Genomic DNA, 13,043 nt, shown 5'->3' with positions numbered 1-13,043 from the left:
TTTGGCCTATCTGTATACTGTGTCAGGAAACCTTCCTGCACACATTGGACAAAAACGGACCCATCTAAAGTACTCGAACTATAGCATTTCCAGTCAATATTTGGAAAGTTAAAGTCCCCCATAACAACTACGGTGTTGCTTTCGCTCCTATCCAGAAGCATCTTTGCAATCCTTTCCTCTACATGGCACCGTGTCTGGCTCTGCTGCGCAGGAGGGCAGGAAAAAGAGCGATAGAGCTATAGTGATAGGGGATTCGATTGTAAGGGGAGATAGACAGGCATTTTGGCGGACGCAAATAAGACTACAGGAATGTATGTTGCTTCCCGGGTGCAAGGGTCCTGGATGTCTCAGAGCGGCTGCAGGACAGTCTAAAGGGGGAGGGTGAACAGCCAGCTGTCGTGGTGCATATAGGCACCAACGATACAGGTAAAACAACAGGATAAGGTCCTACATGCTGAATTTAGGGAGTTAGTAAATGAACTAAAAAGTAGGACCTCAAAGGTAGTAATCTCGGGATTGCTATCAGTGCCATGTGCTAGTTAGAGTCGGAATGATAGGATAGGCAGGGTGAGTGCGTGGCTTGAGAGAATGGTGCAGGAGGGAGGGATTCTGATTTTTGGGACATTGGAACCGATTCTGGGTGAGGTGGGACCATTACAAATTGGACGGTCTACACCTGGGCAGGACTGGAACCAAAGTCCTGGGGGTGTTGATTGCTAGCCCTGTTGGGAAGGGTATAAACTAATGTGGCAGGGGGATGGGAACCGATGCAGGAGGTCGGAGGGTAATAAAGAGAGGATTGAAACAAAAGTCAGTCAGGAGAAAAGTGGAAGGCAGATAAACAGATTGAACTCCATTTATTTCAATGCAAGAGGCCTAACGGGCAAGGCAGATGGACTCAGGGCATGGATAGGTACATGGGACTGGGATATTATAGCTGTTACTGAAACATGGCTAAAGGAGGGGCAGGACTGGCAGCTCAATGTTCTGGGGTACAGATGCTGTAGGAAAGATAGAACAGGAGATAGGAGAGGAGGGGGAGTTGTGTTTTTGATTAGGGTCAGTATCACGGCAGTACAGAGAGAGGATATATCCGAGGGTTCACCCCCTGAGTCTATATGGGTAGAACTGAAAAAAAAGAAGGGTGAGATCACTTTGATAGGACTGTACTATAGGACCCCAAATAGTCAGCGGGAAATTGGGGAGAAAATGTGTAAAGGGTTTACAGATAGCTGCCGGAATAACAGGGTGGGAATAGTTGGGGACTTTAACTTTCCCAACATTAACTGGGACAGCCATAGCATAAGGGGTTTGGATGGGGAGAAAGTTGTCGAGTGTATTCAGGAAAAATTCCTCTTTCAATATGTGGATGGCCCGACCAGAGAGGGGGCAAAACTTGACCTCCTCTTGGGGAATAGGGAAGGGCAGGTGACGGAAGTGATAGTGAGGGATCACTTTGGGACCAGTGACCATAATTCCATTAGTTTTAAGATAGCTATGGAGCATGATAGTTCTGGCCCAAAAGTTAAAATGTTAAATTGGGGCAAGGCCAATTTCGAAGGTATTAGGTGGGAAATTTCAAAAGTTGATTGGGGAGCCTATTTGCAGGCAAGGGGACAGCTGGCAAGTGGGTATCTTTCAAAAAGGTGTGAACCAGGGTTCAAGGTGAGCACATTCCTCTGAGAGTGAAGGGCAAGGCTGGTAGAAGGAGGGAACCCTGGATGACTCGGGATATTGAGGCCCTGGGCTAAAGGAAGAAGGAGGCACAGGACAAGCATCGGCAGCTGGGATCAAGTGGATCCCTTGAAGAGTGTAGGGCTTGTCGGAGTAGAGTTAAGAGAGAAATCAGGAGGGCACAAAGGGGACATGAGATTGTCTTGGCAGATAAGGCAAAGAAAAATCCCAAGAGCTTTTACAGATACATAAAGGGGAAAAGGGTGACTCGGGAGAGGGGAGGGTCTCTTAAAGATAAACAAGGTCATCTATGTGCGGATCCACAAGGGATGGGAGAGGTTCTAAATGAATATTTCTCGTCGGTATTTCCTGTTGAGAAAGGTACGAATGTTAGGGAAATTGGGCAAATAAATGGTGATGTCTTGAGGAGTGTACATATTACAGAGAAGGAGGTGCTGGAGGTATTAAAGCGCATCAAGATAGATAAATCCTCGGGGCCTGATGAAATGTATCCCAGGACGTGGAAGGCTAGGGAGGAAATTGCCGGCGCCCGAGCTGAGATATTTGAATCATCGACAGCCACAGTAGAGGTGCCTGAAGATTGAAGGGTAGAAAGTGCTGTGCCCTTGTTTAAGAAGGGCTGTAGGGGTAAGCCTGGGAACTACAGACCGGTGAGCCTTACTTCTGTAGTGGGTAAATTGTTTGAAAGTATTCTGAGGGACAGGATCTCCAGGCATTTAGACAGGCAAGGGCTAATTAGGGAAAGTCAGCATGGCTTTGTGAGGGGAAAGTCATGTCTCACGAACTTGATTGAGTTTTTTGAAGGGGTAACCAAGAAGGTAGATGAGGGCAGTGCGATCAACGTTGTCTACATGGACTTTAGCAAGGCCTTTGGCAAGTTACCGCATGGTAGGTTGTTGCAAAAAGTTAAATCTCACGGAATCCAGAGTGAGGTAGCGAATTGGATACAAAATTGTCTTGGCGACCGAAGATAAAGGGTGGTTGTGGAGGGTTGTTTTTCAAACTGGAGGCCTGTGACCAGCGGTGTGCTTCGGGAATCGGTGCTGGGTCCACTGTTACTTGTTATATATATTAATGATTTGGATGAGAATGTAGGAGGCATGGTGAGTAAGTTTGCAGATGACACCAAGATTGGTGGCATAGTGGATAGTGAAGAAGGTTATATAAGATTGCAACAGGATCTTGACCAATTGGACCAGTGGGCCGATGAGTTTAATTTGGATAAATGTGAGGTGATGCATTTTGGTCGATCAAATCAGGGCAGGACCTACTCAGTTAATGGTCGGGAGCTGGGGAGGTGGGGAGGGCAGACTAAAGACAAGTCGGAAATGGCAGCTGTTATACTCCCTCCCTGAGGAGGAAGGAGGACAGGGGGAAGTAGAAGGGGGCAGTTTAGCTGATGAAGCAGCCCAGTACAATGACTATCCATCCCCCCATGACTCAAAATCCCACCCGCTCCCATGGCACCATTTCAAACTACATTAAAACCCACCGCGAGAGGGAGAGGGACCACAACGGTCACTCAAGCAATGGTGCTGACTACTGCGCGGAAACAACTGTTCATGGACAGACCCGGCCCATTGTGCCAAAACCATACTAATTCAGCCTTTTGGGAGACCATAGGCGAATTAAGGGAAACCCACGATCTAACCCTGGAGGACGTGAGACTGTTAATAAAGGGGAAATGACCTGGTCCGGGCTGGCAGACGTTACCCGTCAATGTACAAGGCAGGCGCTGGATAACGGCAGACGGCAGAACAGACCAGCAGAAATATGACAATTTTAAACGGGACCTGGAGGGGCCGTCGGAGGCAGTAGTGCTAATTGGACAAAGGTGACACTTGTGAAGCAAGTTCCCAAAGAAACAGCAGAGGAATACGGGGAACGGAAGTTCGCAATTTATGCAGATGAGGAGGGTGTAGCCAACCACCGGAAAGATGATGAACTATTTCTAAATCTGTTAAAGGTCGGGTTTAGTCCAGCCCTCACTAAAATAATAGAAATGGGTCTCCCGGTAGGAAATACATCTCAGGAAATTATGAATTGGGCCATGAAAACCGAGGCAAATAGTCAGAACCACCCCAAATTAGCCGCAATTCAAACTGGGGAATTCCAACCCCAAGCAAAAGGGGAATGTTTTTTATGTGGGAGGAAAGGGCACTTTGCGAGGGAATGTCAGAGCAGGGCCACAGGGAGAGGAACTCGGATTGCTGGCCGAAAGGTGTGGGGGAAAGGGCACTTTGCGAGGGAATGTCAGAGCAGGGCGCAGGGAGAGGAACTCGGATTGCTAGCCGAAAGGTGGGGGGGGGAAGGAAGGACAGGGACCGTAACAAGCAAAGACTGGCACAGAGCTCCTCCCCAGCAGCCCCCTCTCAGCGCAGCCTCAGCCAAATGATTGCATCTGAATTACAAAAGTTGGGGCTGGTTCAGCACACTGGGCTAAATAGCTGGCTTGCAATGCAGAACAAGGCCCGCAGCGCAGGTTCAATTCCCGTACCAGCCTTCCCGAACAGGCGCCGGAATGTGGCGGCTAGGGGATTTTCACAGTAACTTCATTGAAGCCTACTTGTGACAATAAGCGATTATTATTATTGTTATGTTATTGGGACAGAAATGACAGTCAGCAGCCTGGGAACGCAGGGCAGGGACCCTCTGATGGAGGAGGACACGTGTTGGTTAACACCGGGACAGCCGTATCCATCACAGATTTACCCTTACCAGCAACTAATCATGGGGGTGGGGCTCGAGATAAAGAAAGGAACTGTACTGCGATGTATGAAAGATCTGGTAAACCGCCTGCATGTCCTTAAGGGTCAGGTAATTGCACAGCAACAGCATAGAGATTGGACCAAACTACTGGAATGGATACCCCAAAACTACCAACACCAGGGGATAGGGTCATGGTCAAACTCATGACAGGTAAAAAGGGACTCGGGGTTCGATGGGAGGGACCCGATGCAGTAATCATTGCTGGACAAACATGTACCTTAATAGACGAGAAACCCAGTCCGCGGTGGGGGCACTGGACACAGTGAAACCATCCCCTCATGAGTAGTCCCATAGTCACAAAGACTGAGAGAACCCTCCGGTGGGTCAGCGGATCCAAGGAGCAGGCGGTCGCCATGGCATTGGCAGCTGCTGCACTTGTAACAGGAATTATCTGGGTTTGTAGCTGGGCCACCAGAGTGTCTCAGGATATGGGACAAAGGCACGGAGAGGATGTATTCCAGGAAGGAGGGGAAATGATGTGAATGATAGAATACTAATTGAGCGCCGGAAGGCATTTGTTTGTCCCCACAGGATTCTATTGCTGGCACACTTTAGGGCCCCACTTCATCTCTGGTTACGACTATCGACATCGACCTCCTCACCATGGACACGGAAGGAGCCGGACATCACTGACACAAAAACAATGATCGCATGTATACTAATGTCCCGAGGGTGTGTCGGGCTGCTGTAAATGTTGTGAGAGACGCAAGGGAAGGAGTGGTATAGGTTTATATTATGATGGGACTCAGGATGTCTGCACAAACGGGATTCTATACGTCCCTGGAGGCAGCTTATACAAATTATTGCAATTCCGAAATATCTTGGCCCTTTCTCAGTTGGGAACCCAGGATCATGGGAATTCCCGGTGATACGGAACGCTGGGATGCAGGACCTTTGCCCCCAGGCAGGTTGACATTGGTTTTTAAAATGACCCATCAGAAAACGTTAAATGCCCTCGATGGCCCGAATCGCCCGATTGTGAAATATAAAGTTATAGGGAACCGCCTGGAGATTCACTGTCTGGATCCCTGCCACGCACCTCACCGCAATGAAAATCATGAGATGATATGTGATAGATTAACAGTTTTGTATCAGGGAAGTGAGGTAGGCAGCCAGTCAGCACAGGAGCCCGAGAATCGGGTGGGTTATTGTAGGAAGCAAGGACCCCACCAGATCAGGGTGGGGACCAGGCAGAAACCGACCACCACCACTGTGACACCGGCGAGCTCCGGCTCGGTCACAACCACAAGTCCAAGGATGACCCCCAGGCCCGAATGTGCTGAGCATATCACTGGCCACACTGTGGGTCACGGGTTAGTTCTGACCCTCACTGACGAATCAGTGACGATAGTACCAGGATATGAACATGTAAAAGTTATGATTAATCTCGCCAGCTTACACTTACCAGCCTATTGCTATGGTCAGGGATTATTTGCAGCCCTGGAGAGGGAGATTTTGGAGGGGAGTGGATTGGAAACACGTAAGCGACAACAGAGAGACACAGTGGAACTGACGGTTGGAGGATGTGGGGCAGGAGTTTTGATTGTTAACGTCCTTGACATGGCAGAGATAAGTGAAGAGAGGTTATGAAAGGACCAATGAGAGCTGCAGTTAAGGACATATACCAGGATGCTGGAAGGCTTCAGACCTTAGCCAGCAAGTCAACCAGTTTGTGTGGAAGGAACTTAAACAGTTGCAGCCATATCAGACAACAATTAATGAGTTAATTGCTAGGCTAACAATTGCTATCGAGTGCTGTCTTGAAGGAACTGCACATGGTGCAGGCATGTAATATGTATGCAACACACTTATTCCAAATCCTCCAGGTCAGCCTACTCCAGCTGGATTTACACCGAGTACCTAACTGGGTGAGCAATGATCAATTGAAGGCTTGGATAAAAACGACTGAAGGGAATTGACGTTGGCCAGTCGCGTTCCCTTTGCCAGTGATAGCCACACCCTCCTAGTGGGAATGATGTTATATATTCCCATGGCGGGGAGAACAGCACTCATGAACTTCTCCAGGTGAACAATTTGGGCCACTATGGGAATGGTGTGTTAATCAAACTAAAGGATGCCCCTGAACATGCAACCCAAAAGGCAGATAGGTATACTCTGCCGACCTCCGGGTGTGCAAAGGAGGGGGCAATAACTGGTTGTGCCCGGAGAAGGCCATGAATATGGAAGATATCTGCGGATACACTACATATGAGAACTGCACGTTAGCAGTCGATGTAAACAACCAGATTGTATTTAATAGTGCTCAGTACTTGACCAATTACGACATTGCGGTGTCGTATAGCAATTATACCAACCGAGGCATTGTGTGTGAATTGCCTGGGCATAATGTATCTGAGTCAACTACCATTGCCCATCATGAACTGACCCCACACAGAGATGTGTCCATCGTGGAAGCTCGTGACCTCGAGCGAACAGATGATGACCGACAGATTCGCCGATACGTCGAGAAGGGACTTCCATGCATCCCGCACTTGTGGGCCGACTGGGAATGACTTAAGAAGGAAGCAATATCCTGTCCTAGACAATCCATTGTGGAAAGAGGAAACCAGCTTTGGCATCCTGCCCCTCGATGAACAATGAGGTGTAATCAACAGGTGACAGAATGGGGTTAAATGAGCTGATCACAAGTCATCATTTTGCTTGAAGTAAATTTCACTTGCCAATATAAAAGTGACAGCTCCAAGAATTGGGTCAAGTCCAACTGGGGTGGGCTATTGATTTTTGGGAAATCCTATAAGTGCTACGTTTTTACCAGTGTCAGACAAATTGATTTTAGCATTTAACCAGATGTTTCTCCCATGTACATGGACCAAGCTTGGAATAAAAAGGCATCTTAACCAAGTTGATGTGTGTCTGCTGAGCTGTGGATTAAGCTGAGCCATAACTAGGAGGGAGGAACCCTCGACACGTAAAAGCTGGCTCAATACTCAGGTCTTGGAAAGGCTCCTACACCAGCAATTTATGTTTCGATACTTAATTGGCAGCAACTGAACAGAGTTACAGGACTGCCGATGAACATTTAACAAAAGAATAAAACATTTATTAATTTCTGCCAACTCCACCAACCCACCGATATCATCTTTGAGCTGACAGCTATCCTGTACACCATCTACTGCACGGACAATTTTTGTGTCGTCTGCAAGTTTCCCAATTCTGCCCCCACCACCATGTGTTCAAGTCCAAATCATTAATATATAAAACAAACAGCAGGGGTGCCAACACCGAGCCCTGCGGAACACCAGTTGAAACAACTTCCCATTCATAAGGGCAGCCATCGACCATTGCCCTTTGTTTCCTCACCTGAGGAAGGAGCAGTGCTCCGAAAGCTAGTGTTTGAAACAAACCTGTTGGACTTTAACCTGGTGTTGTAAGACTTCTTACTGTGCTCACCCCAGTCCAACGTCGGCATCTCCACACCTTTGTTTCCTGTTACTGAGCCAACTTTTGATCTGTGTTCTCACCAAGGATCCACCTCCAGGGTTCCAAACTCTCCTTCAGGTATTCCCCTGCCCTGGATTGTCACGTGGCTTCAAACTTTCACACAATTCCCCAGGTTCCCAGCTGTGCCAACAGAATGCCACTGTTTCACAGGCTGTATAAGTTGTTACCATCTCGCAAGCCGCCATGCCCCAGGTCTGCACCTTAACTGGGAGCCTTTCTCTCTGCTCCTGACTTCACTGAACAGAACCTTTATCCAGATTCGTCTTCATCTTCCCTTTGCCTTCACAGTATTCCTGGAACCCTGTTCTTTCCCAATCCCTGGTTTCTAGGACTTGCTGTTCTTTATCTTGGGAGTGTCTTTATGTCCCTGTGTATGGTGCTGTCTGTTCCAGCCGTTTTTGTGAAATCTGTTTACTCCCTGTTTACTTTCTTTCTCCTGAACTAACTGCTCTCACTGTCTTTGTCTGGGCCCCTGGTTACTAAGCAACAGCCTAGTTTTTGTTCACTGTTTTGTAAAACCATCATTACAATGCAGGCATCGAAACCAACCGACAGATTTTCAGGCAACTTTTAAGAAATGAGATTAAAATTGAAGTTTTATTTCATTTTTAGCACACAAAAACAGAAACACCAAATTCAGCTTATTTGAAACTATAACTTACTTTGTATCCCCACAAATACAAATAACTTGGAACAATCTCTATTTCCTAATTGAAGCAAGTGGCAGAGAAACAGTTTTGGGGAAGTGAAGTAAACAAATAAGGATCAGGCAGGATATGTTGATGGTTTGATGGGAAAGGATTGCAGGAGGTTCAAATCGAGCATAAATACCGGCATGGACTGTTATTTAAATACTTTCACACCATGTGGGTGTTGCCGACTAGGCCAGCATTTATTGCCCATCCCTAACTGCCCCTTGTGAAGGTGGGGGTGAGCTGCCTTCTTCAACCGCTGCAGTCCATGTGGAGGAGGTACACCCACTGTGCTGTTAGGGAGGGAGTTCCAGGATTTTGACCCAGCGACAGTGAAGGAACAGCGATATATTTCCAAGTCAGGATGGTGAGTGACTTGGAGGGGAATTTGCAGATGGTGGTGATCCCAGGTATCTGCTGCTCTTGTCCTTCTAGATTGTAGAGGTCACAGGTTTGAAACATGCTGTCAAAGGAGCCTTGGTGAGTTGCTGCGTGCAAGGGGCTGGTTTAGCACAGGGCGAAATAGCTGGCTTTTAAAGCAGACCATGGCAGGCCAGCAGGGCGGTTCAATTCCCGTACCAGCCTCCCCAAACAGGCACCGGAATCTGGCGACTAGGGGCTTTTCACAGTAACTTCATTTAAAGCCTACTTGTGAGAACAAGCGATTTTCATTTCATTTCATTTTTTCATTTTTCATCTTGTGGATGGTACAGACGGCTGCGACTGTGTGTCCGTGCTGGGGAAAGGATATGTTGAGGCTGCTGGCTGGGGTGTAAATCAAGCGTGCTGCTTTGTCTTGGAAGGTCTTCGGTTTTCTCAGTGTTGTTGGAGCTGCTCTCATCCAGGAAAGTGGAAAGTATTCCATCACACTCCTGACTTGTACCTTGTGGATGAAAGACAAGGTTTGGGGAGCCAGGAGGTGGGTTTCTCGCTGCTGAATTCAGTCTCTGACCTGCTCTGGTAGCCACAGTATTTATATGGCTGATCCAGTTCAGTTTCTGGTCAATGGTAACCCCCAGGATGTTGATAGTGGGGATCAGTGATGGTGATGCCATTGACTGTAAAGGGGCGATGGTTAGATTCTCTCTTGTTGGAGATGTTGATTGACTGGCACTTGTGTGGTATAAATGTAACTTGCCACTTGTCAGTCCAAGCCTGGATATTGTCCAGGTCTTGCTGCATTTGGACATGGACTGCATGGGTTCATTGTGCTGAATGATCTGTTTCTGGGCCGTATATTCGACACAACATGATGTAATCAGACGTACACTGCACACTTGGATCTTCCACTCACAATCTGGTACAAACTGACTGAAAAATCTAAAATAAACTGAAAAACTATGGGCTGAGAATGAGGCCTAAACACTGAACTTTACTGTAATAAACAGCACCTAGAATTTCTTAAATTTCCACACAAACCTCCGCTATCCTATTGACCATCTGAACACACTTCTGGTGTCAGTAATCCCACACCCTTCCGATCTCTTCCCACTCAATGAATCATTTGGATGTAGGCATGCCAGGTCACTCAGTTACTCTGAGCCACAACTGGCAGTGCTCAAGGAGTCAAAATTAGGAGCAAGAAAGGATCGCCTGGCAGATTATTTTTGAGCTAAACCAGAATAGAAAGTGGAATGAAGTGTAGAGAGTGTGGGGGACAGGCACGAGCTGGGGTTAATGGGCAGAAATCATTGAAAGTGGCAGGACAGGTGGAGAGAGCAGTTACTGAAGCACAGGAGAAACCTTTTCACACAGCGAGTGGTTAGGATCCGGAATGTTCTGTCTGAGAGTGTGTTGGAGGTAGATTCACACAGCGAGTGGTTAGGATCCGGAATGTTCTGTCTGAGAGTGTGGTGGAGGCAGATTCACACAGCGAGTGGTTAGGATCCGGAATGTTCTGTCTGAGTGTGATGGAGGCAGATTCACACAGCGAGTGGTTAGGATCCGGAATGTTCTGTCTGAGAGTGTGGTGGAGACAGATTCACACAGCGAGTGGTTAGGATCTGGAATGTGCTGCCTGAGAGTGTGGTGGAGGCAGATTCACACAGCGAGTGGTTAGGATCCGGAATGTTCTGTCTGAGAGTGTGGTGGAGGCAGATTCACACAGCGAGTGGTTAGGATCCGGAATGTTCTGTCTGAGATTGTGGTAGAGACAGATTCACACAGCGAGTGGTTAGGATCCGGAATGTTCTGTCTGAGTGTGTGGTGGAGGCTGATCCACAGAGCGAGTGGTTAGGATCCGGAATGTTCTGTCTGAGAGTGTGGTGGAGACAGATTCACACAGCGAGTGGTTAGGATCCGGAATGTTCTGTCTGAGAGTGTGGTGGAGGCAGATTCACACAGCGAGTGGTTAGGATCCGGAATGTTCTGTCTGAGAGTGTGGTGGAGACAGATTCACACAGCGAGTGGTTAGGATCCGGAATGTTCTGTCTGAGAGTGTGGTGGAGACAGATTCACACAGTGAGAGGTTAGGATCCGGAATGTTCTGTCTGAGTGTGATGGAGGCAGATTCATACAGCAAGTGGTTAGGATCCGGAATGTTCTGTCTGAGAGTGTGGTGGAGACAGATTCACACAGCGAGTGGTTAGGATCCGGAATGTTCTGTCTGAGATTGTGGTGGAGACAGATTCACACAGCGAGTGGTTAGGATCCGGAATGTTCTGTCTGAGTGTGTGGTGGAGGCTGATCCACACAGCGAGTGGTTAGGATCCGGAATGTTCTGTCTGAGAGTGTGGTGGAGACAGATTCACACAGCGAGTGGTTAGGATCCGGAATGTTCTGTCTGAGAGTGTGGTGGAGACAGATTCACACAGCGAGTGGTTAGTATCCGGAATGTTCTGTCTGAGAGTGTGGTGGAGGCAGATTCACACAGCGAGTGGTTAGGATCCGGAATGTTCTGTCTGAGAGTGTGGTGGAGGCAGATTCACACAGCGAGTGGTTAGGATCCGGAATGTTCTGTCTGAGAGTGTGGTGGAGGCAGATTCACACAGCGAGTGGATAGGATCCGGAATGTTCTGTCTGAGAGTGTGGTGGAGACAGATTCACACAGTGAGAGGTTAGGATCCGGAATGTTCTGTCTGAGTGTGATGGAGGCAGATTCACACATCAAGTGGTTAGGATCCGGAATGTTCTGTCTGAGAGTGTGGTGGAGACAGATTCACACAGCGAGTGGTTAGGATCCGGAATGTTCTGTCTGAGAGTGTGGTGGAGGCAGATACACAGAGTGAGTGGTTAGGATCCGGAATGTTCTATCTGAGAGTGTGGTGGAGGCAGATTCACAGAGCGAGTGGTTAGGATCTGGAATGTTCTGTCTGAGAGTGTGGTGGAGGCAGAGCCACACAGCAAGTGGTTAGGATCTGGAATGTTCTGTCTGAGAGTGTGGTGGAGGCAGAGCCACACAGCAAGTGGTTAGGGTCTGGAATGTTCTGTCTAATTTTATGGGCCAGGGCTTAGAAATTCCAAAGTATATTGTGAAGTCCACCTGACCTACAACCGTTTGTTGAATTTGGCAAGGTTGAGCACAAGAGCCTTCCCTTCGGGTGTGATTCATCAGTCTTCCCAGACACTTTAATCAAAACAAGCTTTGTTCTCAGAACTTAGTTAACATTTATATATAAACACACAGCAAGAATTTTTATCAATTACAAACATAAAGACACCACACAGCGACAGTAATCTATGTATACCCCTGAATGAATTCCCCCTTAACTGTTCCAATTCAAAAACACAATCCAATAACCCAAAAAACCCTTTTGAAGAGCGTGGCCCAGCACTCTGCATTCACACTTGAATAAGGCTGGGTTTTCCTGAGATTCTGACCCTGCCTCTCCTGCAGTTTTAAACTCCTTCCGGAAAGCTGGCTATAACTTTTAAATTACCAAAGGGACGGGGACAAAGGGAGATAGATTGGGGAGAAGCTGATAGTTCAGCCTGGGGAAATGGAAAAAGATGGTGGGTTGAATTGGGGATGTGGGAAGAATGGGAGTGTAAGGAGTTGCTCTCTGAAATAAGGACACTGTTTTGATCATGTTCCTAATCGTCCTTATGCTCCTGGCCTCGGAATGGTGTCATATTGAAGGATATTTTCTGTAGTTCAGGAGCCGGGAGCTTGTCTATTGCCTGTTCAAACAAAATTAAAAATAGATTAGTTTCCAAAACTCAAGCTGCAGCCAACGTGAGAATAAAGGATAATTTCAGCTCCTCTGAGGAGTTTGTCCAGATTATAACTCTGTTCTTAATGACGGGAAACTCCCAGACTCCATCTCCAGCCTGCACACAGTGAGCTGATCCCAGATGGAATGACAGTCGGGGCTACAGTTGGTCTGAACACCGAGTGGATATGAAAGGAAAATTGTTCAGTATTCCCACTCCATACACTGGGAATCATGGCTGGAAATGTGTGTGTACACGTTATTAAATATCGTT

The 13,043-nt window shown here is 47.6% G+C and overlaps 1 long non-coding RNA gene and 1 gene segment (V, D, J or C); one reads left to right on the top strand and one right to left on the bottom strand.

Annotated features, from left to right (window-relative positions):
- The window catches only part of LOC140428470 (immunoglobulin kappa light chain-like), a 136,948-nt gene that overhangs the window by 56,646 nt on the left and 67,259 nt on the right, over window positions 1-13,043 (top strand).
- LOC140428475 (uncharacterized) overlaps window positions 8,505-13,043 on the bottom strand; it is a 122,394-nt gene continuing 117,855 nt past the window's right edge. For all 3 annotated transcript variants that reach the window (XR_011948790.1, XR_011948789.1, XR_011948791.1), the window contains exon 5: window positions 8,505-12,737. This is a non-coding gene — a long non-coding RNA (uncharacterized lncRNA). The remainder of the gene's footprint in view (window positions 12,738-13,043) is intronic.

The sequence above is a fragment of the Scyliorhinus torazame genome, chromosome 1 (genome assembly GCF_047496885.1).
Source record: "Scyliorhinus torazame isolate Kashiwa2021f chromosome 1, sScyTor2.1, whole genome shotgun sequence".
Lineage (NCBI taxonomy): Eukaryota > Metazoa > Chordata > Chondrichthyes > Carcharhiniformes > Scyliorhinidae > Scyliorhinus > Scyliorhinus torazame.
Note: the sequence above shows the minus strand (reverse complement) of the source record. Positions and strands in the feature narration are given on the sequence as shown.